Source organism: Anas platyrhynchos, chromosome 1, assembly GCF_047663525.1.
Source record: "Anas platyrhynchos isolate ZD024472 breed Pekin duck chromosome 1, IASCAAS_PekinDuck_T2T, whole genome shotgun sequence".
In the NCBI taxonomy this organism is placed as follows: domain Eukaryota; kingdom Metazoa; phylum Chordata; class Aves; order Anseriformes; family Anatidae; genus Anas; species Anas platyrhynchos.
Window position 1 is genome coordinate 122,723,802 of NC_092587.1, and position 17,542 is coordinate 122,741,343.

Sequence of the window (17,542 nt, forward strand, 5' to 3'; positions counted from 1 at the left end):
ATCTTGCAACTCCTTCCTAGGTCTCTATTTTTGGCTTTTTCAATTCTGCAAATAATAATAATAATAATAATAATAATAATAATAATAATAATAATAATAATAATAATAATAATAATAATAATAATAATAATAATAATAATAATAATAATAATAATGAAATGTAGGTCTTTGGGCAAGAACTTCCTGACCATCAAGGTCAGATCTCTGCAATCACAGGGGTCATCCACTTTTCCCAATGTAAGTTGTTTTATCCTTGCAGAAACTGGACAACCTCTCTGTGCCTCAGCATCCCTACCAGGTAAATGGGAGCAGCATCAGACAGGTTTTTGGTAGCAGGAGTGCTGTGCTGTGGGATTACACTCTTTGCCAAGCAATTTATGATCTCCGGTTGGGACATACCAACCAAGCACATGAGCTTTTAAAACTTATGCACCCTTGAAAATGATCTTGAAAAGCTTTTGCTTCTGACTCTCAGCACATTCCTTAACTGAACTGCTCAGCATTGCCTTCGTCCATCCCCTCACCCCCAACCTTCCCTGCCTTCTCCCAAGGTGGGCATGAAATGTGTGAGCAGCAGGGTGCTCTGCTATGGCCCATTGGTTTCTCTTGTTTGGTTGCTTTGATTTCTTTTTGCTCAGTGAGAGAGAATGCAGTAGGTGATGTAAAACGTGCATGCCAAAGAGAGCATACATACATTCCTCTGTGCATTGCTTAACACGAGGCAGAAAACTGCTCACTGGTTCTTCTGGTCTGTGCAAGAGCTCCTCGCCTGGCTGGTGAGCACAGAGCTTAACCCGTGTGGGCATACTGGTGTAGCAGGGTCCAGGTGTCCCTTCTGTCCTGTCAGCATGTCCAGCCTCAGCCTCAATTACACACTCTCCAGCCTTTTCATTAAGGAGTCACACTTGTGTGTGATGTCTTGTGTTTGGAGGTGGCAAAAAAACACCTGTCGGGCACTGGTTGTTTTCTTAATACAGCAATCAAACGCAGAAGTGATAAACTATTAATTCTACAGAGATTTTTTTTTTTTTTAATTCCCAGGAGCCTCAAATCCAAAGAGGACTTAATACAAGTATTCCTAGGGGATGGTGTTCATAAGCGTTGTGGCCATATGGGCATACAGCTGGCTAACCACTTCCTCTGCAGCCTTCTCTTTCAGTAGGGATCCTCAGGAGGGGCAGAAAAAGGCTACAATGATGTGAAAACCGATCTCCCCAGCCCTCGGGGAAACATAACTCCAGCCATAAACAAGTTAGTAAGGAACAAAAGGATGTGCGGAGGGACCATCGCTGGTCTAAATCATCAGCTGAGACTAATTTACACCACAGAGAGCCTGACGTATATGTTCAAGCCAGGAAAAGCCCAATAATTCAAAAGAAAAAAAAAATATCCAATCTGTTCCTGCTTGCAGGAACACCTTTCTTATCAGGGCAATTCTTCAAAAGCCGGTAATCACCAGCAAAGCCCAAATTCACTATCGATCCGGCTTCAGCTCTCACGTACCTTCCTGCACCTGTAGCGTGATGCCTTCAAAGCCCCCCCCCGGACCCCTCTTCCAAACAGCAGCCTTGGGTGTGAGGAAAGGGGAGCTTTGTGCTGCTTCTGTGTAGGGGCAGGTGTGAACCGAGCCAGGGGGACACGCAGGAGACACACCACAAGCACAGGGCTCAGGGCAGCACGGAGGGAACAGCCAGTGTTTGGAGCCGTTTCACCCAAAATTGGTTTCAGAAGCAGTCCACGCCTCGGCTCCATGTGCAGAAGAGGGCTTTCAAAGCCTTTGGCAATAAGGCTTGGTTCCTCTCACCATGCATTAGAGCCCTGGAAGATGTTTTATGACTGACATGACGTGTTCAAATGGCTTCGCATGATGACCAACCGTGCTGTAATGTTTGTGATGAACTTGCTTTGTCTTCCCTTCCTTTTTCTTCCCTTCCCCTCCCCTCCCCACAAAACCCCGTTAACAGGGCCATCAGCCCCTCACAATTAACTTGCAAACTGTCCGCCAGGAAATGCAGGAGCTGAGGCTCACAGGACAATGTTATCTCAGCCACGGGCAATTCTGCGGCACTTTCCCATTTACACCTGTTAGATCCGACTCTTTGCAGCCCAGGCAGCCGTCTGTCTGTCTGTCTGTCTGTCTGTCTGCATGAGCTCCTGCATAAGGCCTGAGGCCGGAGAGCAGCACCCCACGGTCTCTGTTGTCCTTCAGGAGCACCCCTACTGCCGCACATTGCTGTTGTTATCAGTAGCAGGGAAGAAATGCAACCCCCAAATCAGTGCGCCTTTCCTCTCACACGCAGCCTGACCTTTTGCAACGATGCATTTCAGGTTTCTGCCTTCATTTGCCTGCCTGTTTGCTTATGCCAGAGGGAGAAAAGAGGGGCAAAAATCCCCCTCCTCCTTTTTTTTTTTTTTCTTCATTTTTTTCCCCCCCACTTTATTCTGCTTACTTTCCATTTTCTTTCCCCATGGAGGAAATGGTCTTTGCATCCCCCCTTTCCCCCAAGGCAGAGAGGACCAGGGAGAGTTATGGCAGTTTCCTTCATTGTTTTGCCGAGAGAATGGCGATGCCTCCCAGGTAAATTGTCTCATCAGCAGCCAGGCTGAGCAGAGGAGTTTCTTATTAACAAAAAAAAAATGCAGGGAAAGTAATTTTTCATTTTTACCAAACATAGAAGTGGCAGAACAGGGTTCTCTTTGTATTTTCCGTTCCAACTTTGTGCTGAACTCACAGCGTTTAAACACCAGCATAAAAGTGCCATGCCGAAGAAAGGTAGGAGCACTGGAAAAGAATAGTTGTGATAGAAGTGGCAGTGTGGGGTAAAGCCTCCAGCCCGTGGATGATTTGTTAAGTGTTTTGCAAACAGATGTACATGCTGCAGGTATGTGTTACGTGTGTGTGTGGCTAATCAATGACACGTGTGCGCGGCAGACGGACAGGTAGGACAGATAATTACATGATTACGGGTCTCCTGCTATATTTATGTTCACCCATTAAAGCCACTTGTGAGTTATCCCCCCTCTCCTTACTCCCACAGATAAAAGTCACTAATGCCACCTGCCAGCAGGTTACTTTAACACAAAGCACAGAGGCACGGAGGCAGCAAGCTGGGGACCTGACGCCTGCCTCGGTGGCACAAATATCTCCATCCCACACAGCACAGAGGGGCCAGCACAGGCCTTGGGCAGGCTCCAAGAAAACGTGGAGAGGGACCAGCAAGCCTCGGCCAGACACTGATCCCCCATCGTAATTTTAAGCAGCCTGGAGAGGTTGATCCTGACCCCTACCTCCAACCCAAAGCCACCAGCAGACTTTGCTGCATTTTAGCTTTCCAATCGATGCATTTTCAGTAAAAAAAGTGTAAATAAAATTTGTGACATCACGCTCACATCCCACTATGCTGTCAGCAGGATGAGATGGATCTGGAAACCAGGGGTTGCCTTTCTGGTTGTGTTCTTACAAATCCATGTGCAAGAGGTGGAACAACATCAGCCTGGAGTCACTGCACTCCTCCCCTGCCTTCCTGCAGGCTGCAGCTCAGCTGGGTCCCTGGGCATCGCCCCTGCAACCTGTCCCCCCAGGGAAATACAAAGACCGGTGATCTCTGCACCTCTGGGCTATTGACGGACACAAAAGACTGGTTTAGCACTTTCATTTCCATGCTGGGAATTGGGGGATTAAAATGCCACTATCTCCTGATTGTGTTGTTTTTTATGCAGCCCCCATGTAAACACTACACCAGTCAACAAACCACTGTTAATAAAAATTGCTAATTAGATGAGGACAGTGCCTTGTTTTATTTACAGAAGTATTTATAGGCTTTCTGCTTTCTTGTATTTTTCAAGGCTCTGTATATTTTGCATTTGCTTTTACACTTCGTCCCTGCTTGTCCTTCTAACTATTTCTTGAGAGGGCTTTTTTTTCGTTGTTGTTTTAACCACCCTGAGTCAGACATAAGGATCTGCTTTATATTAAGCCTGTTCTATTCTTGAAAGAGCTTCTCCAACACAACACAATTTTGGAGTTCATAGAAAACCCACACATTTGTTAAATCTATCTTTTACAATGTGTTAGTAGCCAAGATAGCATGTACTCTGGGATAAGACTTGGCTTTTTAGCACACATTTGTCTATCTCCTCAAGAAACGGGGCCTTAAACCCTGACTGAAAGGAATTTTTATTCAGCCGAGCTTATCTCTGTTAATTCAGGATATGCAGTTGACTTTCAGATAAAGAAAGGCACCCAAACTGCAGCTCAGCGAGGGACTCCAGTACATCCAGTCATCCTTCTGCCCGACATGCAGACCGCCGTCCTCCAATTATTAGCACGTCCCATTAATTCTGCGTGAAGCCACACCGGGCTGAAATGACAAAAGCAGCAGGAAGATGATGTCAGCTGGAGTGCCGCGCTGCTTTATTCCCCAGAAGGCTCCCCCCGTGGTAGCGAGGTCTGAGCATCGTGTCAGCGGGAGAAGTTTCCCTGGCAGAGCGTACCCCAAGGACCTGACACCGCTGCTGGTTGCCGTGGAAGTTACAGGCTCGCTCTAAATCAACTTCTCCAGGTCTCCCATATGCTGCAGGCTACCCAGCCTGCCTTCCCGCTCGGATACGCTGACATGTGCCCTGGCTTCTGCCTGTGCAAGGTTTTATTCCAGAAGGCGCCAAAGCCTGTTGCTACCTTCCCATCACGGCCCTTGGGGGGCTACAAAGGGGAAACCCACGTTATCGCCAGAAGATGTGCTTTGCAGATTGATCTGGAGTAAGCACAGGGTGGGAATACAGGGATATCGTTGAGCCAGCACTGTGGAGAATGTAAACAAAATTGAATGGGAGTGAATATGATGCAGAGCTTGCGTCCTTGAAAGCTAATTTAAGCTCTCTTGGCTCTGGTTAAGTTTTAAACATTTCTGGTGGGATGAGGGAGACAAGCAGCTGCAATACAGAAGATAAGGGATGGAGCCTGATTGGTATCTGTGTTTTGAAGGAAGAGTTTTCGCAGCCCATCTGGGAGTGATTTATTTGATACCACCAAACACAGAGCCGTTCCAGAAATGAGCAGCCCCCAAAAAGACAACCCCTAAACTGGAGTGAGGAGCGGGGCAAGCACTGAGAAAGTCCTGAAATAATCACTCCAGTCAGCAGGTGAAGAGCAAGAAATGCCAATTAATAACAATAATACAATAATAATATTAATAATAGGCAGGGACTGCAATTCTGACCCTATTCTTAAAAAAAAAAATAACAATGAAAGAGGCATTACAAAGAGTTAAGCAGCATCCGAGTGCTAGGCTGAAAGCCTGGCACACTCCGAAAGACTGCAGAGCACCTTTCAGTCCTGAGGGCGATTGTGGGTTTGAACACATGGAGAACTTACTGCTGGGTAACAAATTATCAGGTGTCTGCTGATCCATGGCAACTGTCCCTGCGGATTCTTGCTGCAGCACGTGTGGGATAACACAAGCTCTCTGCGTCCTCAGTGGAAAAGGAGAGGGGTCTGTGCTGACCTGGGCAATATCACATTTACTGCCTGTGAGGAGTAGTCTTGTGGATGGTTGTCTGCTACCAGTTGACTGGTGGCTTCTTGTTTTGTTTTGGTTTTTACTTGGCCTTTTTTTTTTTTTTTTTTTTTTTTTTTTTACTGCAATGCAGTCCTTTTTCTATTTTTCCTCCCTTCTCAGGGGTAATCAACTCGCTGAGCACAGTGTTGCTCCCCAATATCGGGACTGTTCCTGTACAGAGGGTAAAGGGGTAAGCTAACAGTCCTGTGGTGAAAAGTGATTTGGGGACCTTCTGACAAATAGCCACCATGGTTTTCACATTACTATGGCATCCTTTAAAAATATAGGTCGCATACAGCCACAGATTTACCTTCTTTCTAAGGTGTTCTGTAAGGCCTGGGAACATTTCTTTATTGCAAACAAGGGCCACGAGAACATTTGTTATAAAAATGGGAACTGCACAAAGCTAACACGAATTTAGATTTCATTACGAACATGAAACCTGGCAAAGATTAATTGAAACATTTGCCAAAGGGCCAATCTAAGTTTGATGAAGTCAAAGGGGGACTTTAAGCTGACTTTAATGGTCTTGGGGTCAGGTTGTAAGGCAGATTGGACAAGTTTCAAGGTCCCTAGGTCAATGGATTTTATTTATTTATTTCTTTTAAATCAAAACCGTGACACACTATTAGTTTAGAAGACATTTCAGCCATCATCTATAGAAAACACTTGGTACCAGCTGAACAGGAACTGGATCAGCTCCCATGGGGTGCTGTGCATAATGCCTGGCCCTTGGGCATTATTTTGCTCTGGCACAGGGGTGAGGAGAAGCCAAGGTGGGTCCAAAAGCCCCAGCCCTCACCTGGGGCGATCCGTAGCAGGGCAATCTCAAGAGATGGTCCTCACCAATGGAGTTCTCCAGTGCAGAAGAAGGCAGCCCCTAGGCCTGCGGGGCACGATGCAAAGCCTGACGCCTCTTCCCCTCTGTATTTGCTTGAGGGAACGGGTGGGTGGGTTGTTTATCTTGCGGGGAGGAGCCTTTTCCTTTTGACTCTGGGAAGAAAAGGAACCACATTGTGTATGTTTATTGAAAGTCCTATGTGCTCCCTGAGACATGAAGATAGGGCATGTCCTTATAAATCAGGGTGGAGAAAAAATAAATAAGGAAAGAAACGGGCTGGGAGAGCTGCAGAGACAGCATGTGTGCGTGTGTGCACTCAGCCAGCAAGGGGAATGACACTGACACTGTTTCAAAGGAAGGTCATTGCGTAGACCATAAATCTCAGACACTTAGAATTTGTTTCATTCATCTTCGTTAAGTCTTTTTTTTTTTTTTTTTTTTTTTTTTTTTTTTTTTTTTTACGAGAAGTTCAGCAACTATCGGAAAATGTTGAAATGACTATTCATGCAGCCCTGCAGCTGCTCGTGGCTACCGACTTCAAGTCTGATGTGGCCAGCCACAACACAACGGGCCTGATCCTGCTCAGGGCCACACAGTGTCAGGGATCTGTCCTTACCAGGGCTGCTTTTGCCCAGGCTTAGCCTGGTGCCTACAGCGTACAGAGATGGAGAAGAGTGCTCTGAGGAGGGACCTTTGCTATGTTCTTGCACCCACCCCCTGCCCTCCAACTCTGGGCACTCTGGGGGTGATGGATTTGAGGTGGTAGAGTCAATCTTATGTCTGCTGCCGGTCTGGTTTTGCTGCTTTGACACTTCCGTAGGGTTCTGCTGAGCACCAGACATGGTTCACGAGTTCTCCAAAACCTCTTTTGCTCAAAGAAAAAGGGGTGGGGAGAGTTTTCTCTAACTGATCACAATTAATGTAATTAGTACTTTGCATTTTTTCCTTTCCATGTGCTTTACCTTCGAGACCTTTATACATCTTAATACCTATTTCCATTCTTAATTGCGTTCTGTGAGCCCACAGCAAAGAACAGATATGTCATTCTCTTCTGTGATCGGCTTCATGAAAATATTAGAAAGAGACAAACTGACCAGACTGAGCGTTTAGTCAAATTCCAGTTCTCCCATTAACTTGTGTGCTGGCCATGGCAAGTCATTTAATTTTGCTCCGGGCTGGTTTATTCATATAGAAAATGGAAATAGCAAACTGATCCATATTAAAGATCTAACCAAGCCCCAAATAACTTAATAGAAGCTTGGTTTGGCCTTGCTTAGCTTAGTTTTGCTTGGTAAGTCTTTTTGGAAATGTGAGTTTTACTTTTTTGAAAAATCCCTATTAATCATACAGTGAGGAGAGACAGGGAAAATCTATGATGATGTTTATATAAGCAAGATAAATAGGAAAACAAAGGCAGACTCCTCAAAAACTGCGAAACAAACTGTGTAGGGACACGTTTCTAACACGTAGAGCATCCTGAGCGCTGCATGCTTTCAACCAGCGCCTCTGTTTTCATCAAATGACTTCCTTCAGAAAGTCCGGGTCCGCCAGAGGTCAGCGAGGACCTTGATTTACAAGAAGTTGAGTTTGCAGTCCAGGAGCTCATTCCCAAGCAGTTGGGCACTTTGTATCAGCCCTTGCTCGCTAACTAAGAGGATTAATGACCACTTTCCAATTCCCATCTAATGCTGCTAACCACCGACTGTCACGCCTGGCTGCTTCCTCTCCCAAGACCAAGGGACTAGAGACATCTAATGGTAACTGCACGCATAGCAGAGCATCTCCTCCCGCTGTAGCTCTCCTGCAAGACACCAGCTCCGATATTTAACTCCTACAGTGCCTCAGGAGCCTGTGTGTTCAAGACCACCGTATGATAAGGACTGTTCACAATTCATTCAGGTGGCTGCGTGTTGCTGGTCTCCATCCCATCTTGGCTCTGCTCTCCTCATCCTTGAAGGGTGTAAGAAGGACTTGAAACGGGAGAGAAACGGGAACTATTGAATTCTTTACAGTATCCTCACACCAAAAAAAACACCCTGGTTTTCCAAGGAAGAGAAGCGAAATCAAAGTACAGATCCCTGGGGAGTAAAGGAGGGGAAATAGTCTTGGTCAAATGGACAAACGACTCCTGTTCTGCCTTCAGGGCTTCCCATAGGCTGAGTGAAATGGGCTCACAGACACAAAAGCTGCAAATCCCCGAGTTCACACCTAATATTTCCTAGCAGCCTTTGCTGAATAGAGAGAAATAGGTGCTGCCGAGCAATTCAAGTGGAATGCACAGTAACAAGTATGCTTTCAACAAGGTGCTCAGTAGCAGGTTTTTTATTTATTTTTTTTTTTTTTTATTAAGGCCTTGCCTGGGAGGATCCCAGAGGAATGACACAATTGATGACTCAGGCAGAAAGAGATATTCAGCATGGGATTTAGAGGAGAGCCTTTGCTTAGCAAAGGCAGTGATTTTTGTACTAGCACAATGTCCAAAATCCAGTAGTCTCATTTTTGTGAAAAAATAAAATCTAGAACAGACTAGACAGATAAATGGAGACCAAACAGGGACAAGATTCTGAAGTACTGGAGACCCCCTTTATTTATTTATTTTTTATTATTATTTTTTAATTGGTAAAGGAATCCTCTTTTTGTATAGACCCAAATCCTGAGATGCAGTCAGTGTGTGAAATGCCTGGGGATTTCCAGGCATGCTGCAAAGTGCTCAGCTCTTCTCCAGAGATGTGCCCTTGCTAGCAGAGATGGGACAGGAGCTGGACCAGCACACTGCAGATTCTGGTCCTGAAGGTGATGCTAGCCCCTTCTGCTGCAGGATTCCCATTTCTACAACCAGAAGAGTGACTCCCCATGCAGTCCCAAGGGTGCTGTGAGACTCACCCTGGCCACTGACAGATGAGCTCTGAAGGATCTCGCTCAGGACTTTAAAGTATTCCCAGCTGTCCCCTCCCTTTCCACGGCTGCTCTCAGAGATTTCAAGGCCAGCAGAGACAACTCAACTCCTTCCATGAAAGATCCAAGGTCTCAAATTTACTGGCACTGTGGAAAGCTGTGGGCAGCTACTTCAAAACATGGTACAGCAGGAGAGGTGGAGGGTTGCCTGTCAGCTTCTCAGGTAATTAGTGTTGTAAAGCACTTTGTGATACGCAGCTGAGAGGCAGAGGAGCAAAGTCCATGAGCAGCTGTAGGCTCCACTACAATTTAAAGAGGAAAAAAAAAAACAAAACAAAACCAAAACCAAACCAAAACAAACAAACAAACAAACAAAAAAAAGAAGGTTTTAATCCACAAGTAGGGTGACTGGGGTCTGGCAGAAGCACCCATCCAGCTTCTGATTCCTTCCGTCCCCCCAGCAAAGTGGGGGCCAGGAGCAGAACCTCCCTGCGGGCAGAGGGTCTCTCTCAGCCCTTCCTCGCCAGTTCTGCTCCACTGAGTGCTGCGAGGCACCATCCTGTCCCTCTGGATGTGCTTCGTGGCAGCGTCCCAGCTTGCTGAGAACATGAGGACTGAATGCGTGATTCCCTTCAGAGAAGGTACTTAATGGGGTTGTAATTGTCTGAAGCAGACATGAGCTAAATAACTAGTCCAACACTGCCCAGCACATCTGGATTAGCAGTGTAGTAAGCACCCAGATTCTCCTGGCACCTAACACAGCGTGTCATCCTCAGGGGCTGGTCAGAAACCAAGCGGCAAAAAAGTAGTGTGATGAAACACAAGAATGTATTTTGTTTTAGATCATTTGCAATGACTTTGGCTACATTTTATTTCTGATATCCTCTTACATACTATCTGCACTGAATTAAATGACCATTTAATTCAGTGGCAGACTTTTTGTCAAGTTCTGAGCCCTGCTTGGACTGTGGATTGGTCCTGTAATACGTACAGCTGTGAAAACATCTCAAATACTTCTCTCTAAACCCATTTTTTTTAATCTCCAAAAGAATGTGTTTGCAGAAGAATGCAGTTTCAGATCAAAGGAAGATATTTTCAACTTCAAGATGAATAATCTGGGAAATAGTTATAAACAAATAATTGAAAAAAAAAAAAAAAAAGGAAGAAGAAAAAGAGGAAATGTCAAAGCTTTGGCATACCCAAGCCATCTTGCTGCTGTCTGGGGAGTGGCCTTTGGTCCACTGTAGTTCAAAGGATAAAGTATAATCCCAACATGTGGGAAGGTTAGGTACACAAGCCTTACCTGCTATTTTGGAACAAACATTATAACCAGGCTTTTCTCCCTGCCATGGGCAGCTCCCAGCCACCAGGCTCTCAAGAAGTCCACCCAGAGGGATGTGCTCCCAATGTCCTGGCAGAGCTATGCACTCTATAGAAAGAGAGACTTGAGCACCCACTGACCTAGAGTAAGAGGACATCATAGGTCAGTCACTGAGATGCTCACTTGTTGGTCCCAGTGCTGGGGAGCTCAGACATCACATAGTACTCCGCCAGCTGCTGTGGGTACTGCTTGTGGGGTTTGAATCAGGCAGACAGTGTGATAAATGGCTTTCTGCAGCGTGGATGAGCAGACTGAGGTGAAGCACTCCACTTTTATGTGCCGTGTCTAAGCTAATGAGTAAGACTTGTGTTCTAGTCTTTTGATTCTAGCAGCCTCTATTATTTGAAATTCTCCAATACGTATATATATTCATTCACTAGAAGATGAATAGGTCAATCCGGAACATTCTTCCTTCAGTTTTTGAGTTCCACCACCACACTGAAAAAGTAACTTTTATTGCAAGCCGAGTCCCAGGTTTTCCTGCCACCAGGTGCACACTACACTTCGATACCAAGTTGTCAAATTCCACGGGACCCTGTCACCCTCCACTTACCTCCTATTGATTTTCAAGCTGGGAAGTGCGGTGTGAAACCGATAGGCTGACTGGGTGTTAGCTTAGGTCCTGAGACAATTCAAGGGTAGAATGATCTGATGCGACAGTATCTGAGAACTTGGCATCCAGAGTATTACAATTCCTGACTAATTGCCAGTGCCAGGAAACTGGCCTCTTGTCAACCCTAGCCAAGGAGCAGCCCGACACAGCATCGCAATGCACACACACAACTACCTAATCTGTAGCTTGCAGTGGACTTAATGACCATAAAGAAGATTCCAGAAAAGAAAAAACAAGGCAGCGTCTATGGAAAAGGATAGATAATAGTCGATTCAACCAGGCTTCATTAGTGGAGAAAGATGGCCAGCCATGGGATGAAAAGAGGCTCTGATATTTTCTCAAGCTGGAGTCCTTTTGATCTTAAGCATGTCTTGAGATTTTGGGTTGCTTTCTTAATCTTAAAACAGCTTAAAAAAAAAAAAAACCTTTTTTTTTTTTTTTTTTTGAAACAGGCTGCCCCGGTCTGTAGCCTACTTCCTGCACCTGGACACAGCACAAAGATGTTATGGCTTTCAGGAAGCAGCACATTTGTCAGCATGCAGCCCCCAGCCGAACAAAGGGCCGGATTCATTAATGCAATATCAGCCATGAAAACGTCCCTCCCCTGCCCCTCCCGGGCTTCTGACTCAATCTGCTGAAACAAAAAAATGAATTGTCATTGGGTTTTGCAGCCTTTGAGGTTCCTCAGCGGATCAATGCATCCTGGACGTGTTGATGGCCCCTAATTTGAATGAAGCTGCACAAGAATCACAAGAATTTGAGCTAGACTGCGAGCCACATTTTTTTTTTTTTTTAATTATTATTCCTAATAAGGAGAAGTAATACCAAACTGCTACCAAAGACGAGATGAGAGACGGTCTCTGTGGCAGGGAAAGGTAAGCGTGCAGTCAATTACAGTCAGTTCTGACTCGGCTCCCACACAGCAGCACCACTTCAAGACTTCCCTCGCCCCGGAGAAGCTCGGTACCCTTCTGACAGGAACTCGGTGTTCGTTAGCGGTGTTTGCTCTGCCTGACATGACATTTAAAAGCCCTAGACCTGTACCACATTTATTCAACGTTGTCATATTCAGCAAAACATTTAAGCGGTTATTCAGCTTGAGGCACCTAAGTAGTCCCAGTGTCAACAACAGGACTCCTCAAATGCTGAAAATTTATGCGTGTGTTGAAGTACCTTGCTGAATCAGGGCTTCAAACCCTAATAGCCTGCTGAACTAGAGCCTGTCTTTACCCACAGAGCCTCGCAAGCACACACGGCGTGCAACATAATTTTAGTTAATTGGATAGAACTGCGTACGTACGGTCTGCGACCTCTGAGGGCTTTGAAAACCAATCACGCCGGTGCCACCCTGCGTACCTGCTTGTGTGATTAGTCACATCCACCTGTACGAGACGTGGCCCTGTCATCAGGTATGCTCTGTGATCTGTCCCAGAGGCTGGCACATCTTCAGCAGTGGGTGGGTGGGTTTCTCCCCGTGGCTGTCACACGGCGCAGCATCGCTACCTGTGATAACCGAGGAGCAGAAAGACGTCCCTCGCACTCCTGTGTTTAATGTGTTTTGCTCCATCCCCCTTCCAAAGACTAATAATTTCCGCTGGGCAAGAATATTGTCAGTCTGGTATCAGATAACTTCTCAGACAGAGAGCATATATACCCTGCATTGCCTGTTTTATCTAATAAAGACTTTGCCATCTCTTGTCTATTGCTTCTAATTTAGCCTTCATAAATTGACTTGCCAACACAGTTGGTTGTACAGAAAAAAAAAGGAAGATGGTGACGTGTCTTCAGACTCCTTTCAGCTGACATAAACCATTTCTTGTCAAAATAGGGCAAATAGAGGGAAAACATTTTGGCAATTATAAGCTGAATTTCAACTTGCTGCATTCCTGTCCTTTCAGTACTATGACAAGAAGTAATGCTTTGGTCATTTGCATGCTGGCAGAAGATAATGGTTTGAGGATGGAGTGGAAATGAAGTTTGAGATTAACCTTTTTTTGTTGGGCAGGAGGGGAGTAACACTCAACCTAGCTAACAGAAAATTTTAGCAAAGGGCTGGGAACAGCACAAGCAGCATCAAGAACATCACCATGTCAAGACAGCTTTTCAAAGGAGTTTATCTCTCTTCCTCTTTGCTTCTTTCTTGGGCTAGTGTGGTGCCATGTGGACTGGTCCATACCCTAGTCCTTCTTTGTGCCCTCTGCCCACTGACTGGCACAGCGGCTGCCAGCACACAGCTGGTGGGACAACGCGGTCACCAGACATTTGAAGAGCACACAGCGAGCACCCCCTGCAGATAATATCAGCAGCAAAACAGCCAAAATTATCTAAACCAAACTGATGATGACGCCTGCCAGGCGCTGAGCCAGGAGCTCTCCCTTTGCCAGCCTGTTGCATACCACAGCCCAAATCCTGCAAACACTGAGGCACACAAGAGAGACCCTGCTGAGGTGAGCAGGCAGGCTCCTGGCAGCTACGCTGCTTGTGGACACATTTTCGTGACTGAGACCCCAAATTCATGGTGATTTGGGAAAAACAAACGGCAGCTTCTAGCTGTCCAATAAAAGTGCACCATACACCTACTCAGCTATATGCATTAATCATGCCTTGATAATTGCTTCTAAAGTTCAGTTTAATAACAACAAAACCATTTCAAGACTCTCCTCAGCAGCAGAGGTGTTACCTAGGCATGCTGGAAAAGAAAATAAAATTATACTGTCCAACCTGTGGGAGAAATATCAGCTGAGGTTTGTTAATTTTGGATAACTTCTAAATTATTCTGCTGGCACAGTTTTAAACTATAGCCTTATAATGGATCTCCTCACACTTTTAGGGCAATGATAAGAAAATTGGCTAAAAAATGGTAATGCCCTTGTTGGCTCCTAATGCATCTTTTGAGTCTCGTCTGTTTAGTTTAATGAAAAAATAAAGTTAATGCTGCCTTATTCCCGTCCCAATAACAATATCCCATGCTCAGATAATGAACAAATCACTTCAGGGGCAGAGCGCTTCCCCTGAAGGGCAGCCAAAAAGGCAGAGCCGAGTGCTGAGGCTCTCACCAGGTGACATGCGGTGCTGTGGGACCAGCACCCCACGTGGGTCACCAGGCTGGTACCTGAGAGGCCAGCACACCCACATCCCCAATTCTTGCCACACTAAAAAGCCTTAGGCTGAATACAGACCTCTTTACAGAAGCTTGTGGCCACCTGCAAGCATTTTTAACCCTGAAATTTGGGGGGTGAAATTCATATTTCAGTCTGAGTTTCCTTTTCACCTAGCACAGGCAGCAGAGAAAGTGGAGATGTTCAGATGAAAGTAAATAAATACTTTTTGTTTCTTAATCATAGCATGTTTGCCAGGTATTTGACAACCAGATTGAGCCTTTAAAGTCATAACATGTTACCTAAAGATGTAGCTTGATTACAGCCTAGACATGAATGTATAATGCCGGTTTTCAAGGGGCCAATTAGATGCAGCATTTCATGTAGCTATTCCATGAAGACTGAAATTATGCCAGGGTATATTATATATTGATCATTTTAGTTTTTAGAAGCTATTTCTTAGTCTGATGACAGTAGCTTTCAGCGCTAAGAATGCTATCTGCAGAGACTTCTCCTCTGCCAAAAAAACCCACCCCACAGCTATTCAAAGAAAGTGAAAATTTTTATTCAGGCTTTCCTGAGACAGCAAAGAAGGGGGTGATGGAAATTCTGTTATCATCCCAACTGCAGAGGCTGTGATCAGGAGCACGCTCTCGCTTGCTGAGCAGACAGCTGTAATTAAATCACTACAGCTTTCGGGATTTTAGCCACACTCCACGTCATGATAAAAACTCACGGTGAAAGAGATGAGGTAAGACCACGTGAAAGCAGTCAATACCAACGACCAGCTGCAGCAGCACGGCAGCTTACCTCTATCCGGAGAATTCAAGAGCAGCAGAGGACACGGTGTGCTGGCTGCGCTAATGCTGCAGGCACTGGTCCTGTACCTGGCAGCTCCACACACCAACGCTACCTAGAGCATCCCAGAGCTACTGCCATGGCCTGCAGGCCACCTCTGCCGGGTCATAAAATAAAAGCCCCTCCACATCACTGATCCAAGCCTGATAAAAGAGTTTGGGAAGTTCTCCCAAGGATTTTAGGCATTTTTCTTACTGAGTGCCATGAAGAAACTAAGCTTGCTTCAATGGGAAAACAAAACAAAACAAAACAAAAATAACAATGGCAGGAAATCGGCAAACTCGAACTGTTCAGATGCTGCTAGTTGTGGAAGATAAAAAAAAAAAAAAAAAGTGAAGGTAAACCTCAGGGCAAGGATGTGCTATAAATGGGTGCACTGATCAATTCCTACACACGTTTGGAGACAGATTCATTGTTGCTGCTACCTGCAGTGCTCCTGCCAGAGATGCAGCCAGGCTGCTGGGGAAATCAGTGAGGTTTTGGGCAGGAGGGCAATGATACTCCAGTGCAGCACGTGATAGATCCAACAGGCTCTGCACATCCTGAAGAGCAGGCCAGCCGTGAACCCGGGACACCCCCTGCTCCACCGCCTCACATGGCAGCAGGACGCTGCAGCTCTGGTCCCTTGTGGGATTCTGGGGCTTGGGGATAGGAATTGCTGCTGGTGCTGTCACCATCCCCATAAAAAGCACCCAAAATGATGCCACAGCCAGTGGGAGAACAGAGGGAACAGGGGATGCAGGCGTTCAGAGCGTAGTGTCCTTAGGGATACAGACCTCAGCTAGCAAGGATGTTTTCTCCATGGGCCAAGGCTGAAGGAAAGATGAGAGGAGCTAGCCAGGGAAAGGCTCTGACTCAGCACACTGACACACTTTGCCTTGCTTGAGGCTAATCGGTATCCTGTGCACCTCCATGATGTCAGGTACCACACAACCCTGCACATGCTCTGCTCTTGCTTTGCAAGAAACCCACCAAAACACTTAGGCAAGTAGGAAAGCTTCCATGTACAACCTGTGATAATAACAGAGCGAAGGCTCCCGGCACTACTGCACACTTAGCCCTACCCAGCTCTCCTTACAAGGCTGCATCTTGGCTGTAATATCTGGCCCCTGCTAGGGCTGGACATCTCTGCCTCACAGATAGCATTGTCCTGCAGTGTTTCAGACACTTGGTCTTGAGGTTCTTGCTTAAGCAATGCTGCCATTCAACTGCACAAGCATTTCACTTGGTTCACAGCTGCTTGGTTGGTCATCTTGGTCGGTTTGGAGGTCAGGTTGAGAAAAAGTGCAAAGGAAAGCAGATTTACTGCTCTGGACCTGCAAACACACCAGACAATTCTGGTTCTACAGCCTGGCAGAGCTTAATGTTGCTTTCGTCTACATTAGGCCACATAATTATTAATTCTGTTCTCAGGTGATATGCACAATTTAGAAGTTTTCTCAATGAAAGTTAGTAAGATAATGCATCAAAGGAAAAATAAATAATATTTTTTCCAGTTCCCTAAAATTCCACAGGTTAATAAAAGTAACATCAAAAAGACCTGTGCAAAACCCCAAGTATTCCTTGCTGCAGGTGACACATAGCACTTTGTTCAGAGATCAGATACAAACTGACCCAGACAAAGACTAATTTTTTGTTGCAGGTGTTTGCATCCTTTATAACTAGTTTGGATTGTAACTGTTATATTTTAAAGTGCAAATAGTTTAATTTCTCTCCTTATACAAAAAGATCCCTGCTTTTCAGATGCTCAGCTTTCTGGCTGAGGTCATTCATGCTCAGAAGATAAGTGACTTTAGGCAGTTCTTTAGAGAAATTTTACACTTTCCACAGGTTAACTATTTTCTGGTTAAACTGAAAAGCACGCTGCTTTTGTCACTATTATAAAAATGGTCTAATGACATTTTCTGAACCTGGCTTCTGAAGGCTCGATGAACTTCAGCAGAAACTTGGCACTAAGATGTAGGAGCAGTCATATGCTGCAGTTTGGGAGGTGGTGAGAATTAATAGATAGGTGACAGGAAGAAATCCCCTGTTGAGCATGTTCGCTAGGGATCATTTTTTACTCATTCTGTGCCAAAAACATCAAAGGAGATTAGGGGAAGCAAAAAATCCTCTGCGAACCCTGATGCAGGCACCTTCACATGAGCACTTGCAAGGCTTGTGTTTTCCACCAGCATTCTGGCAAATACAGTGACACCCCTTGTGCAAACGCTGGTGAAAAACCTCTGTAGGCAAATCTCTGGGTTTTCTCTGAATGAATGTGCATGAATAATGTTTTAGACAGCTGGTGGCTGAAAC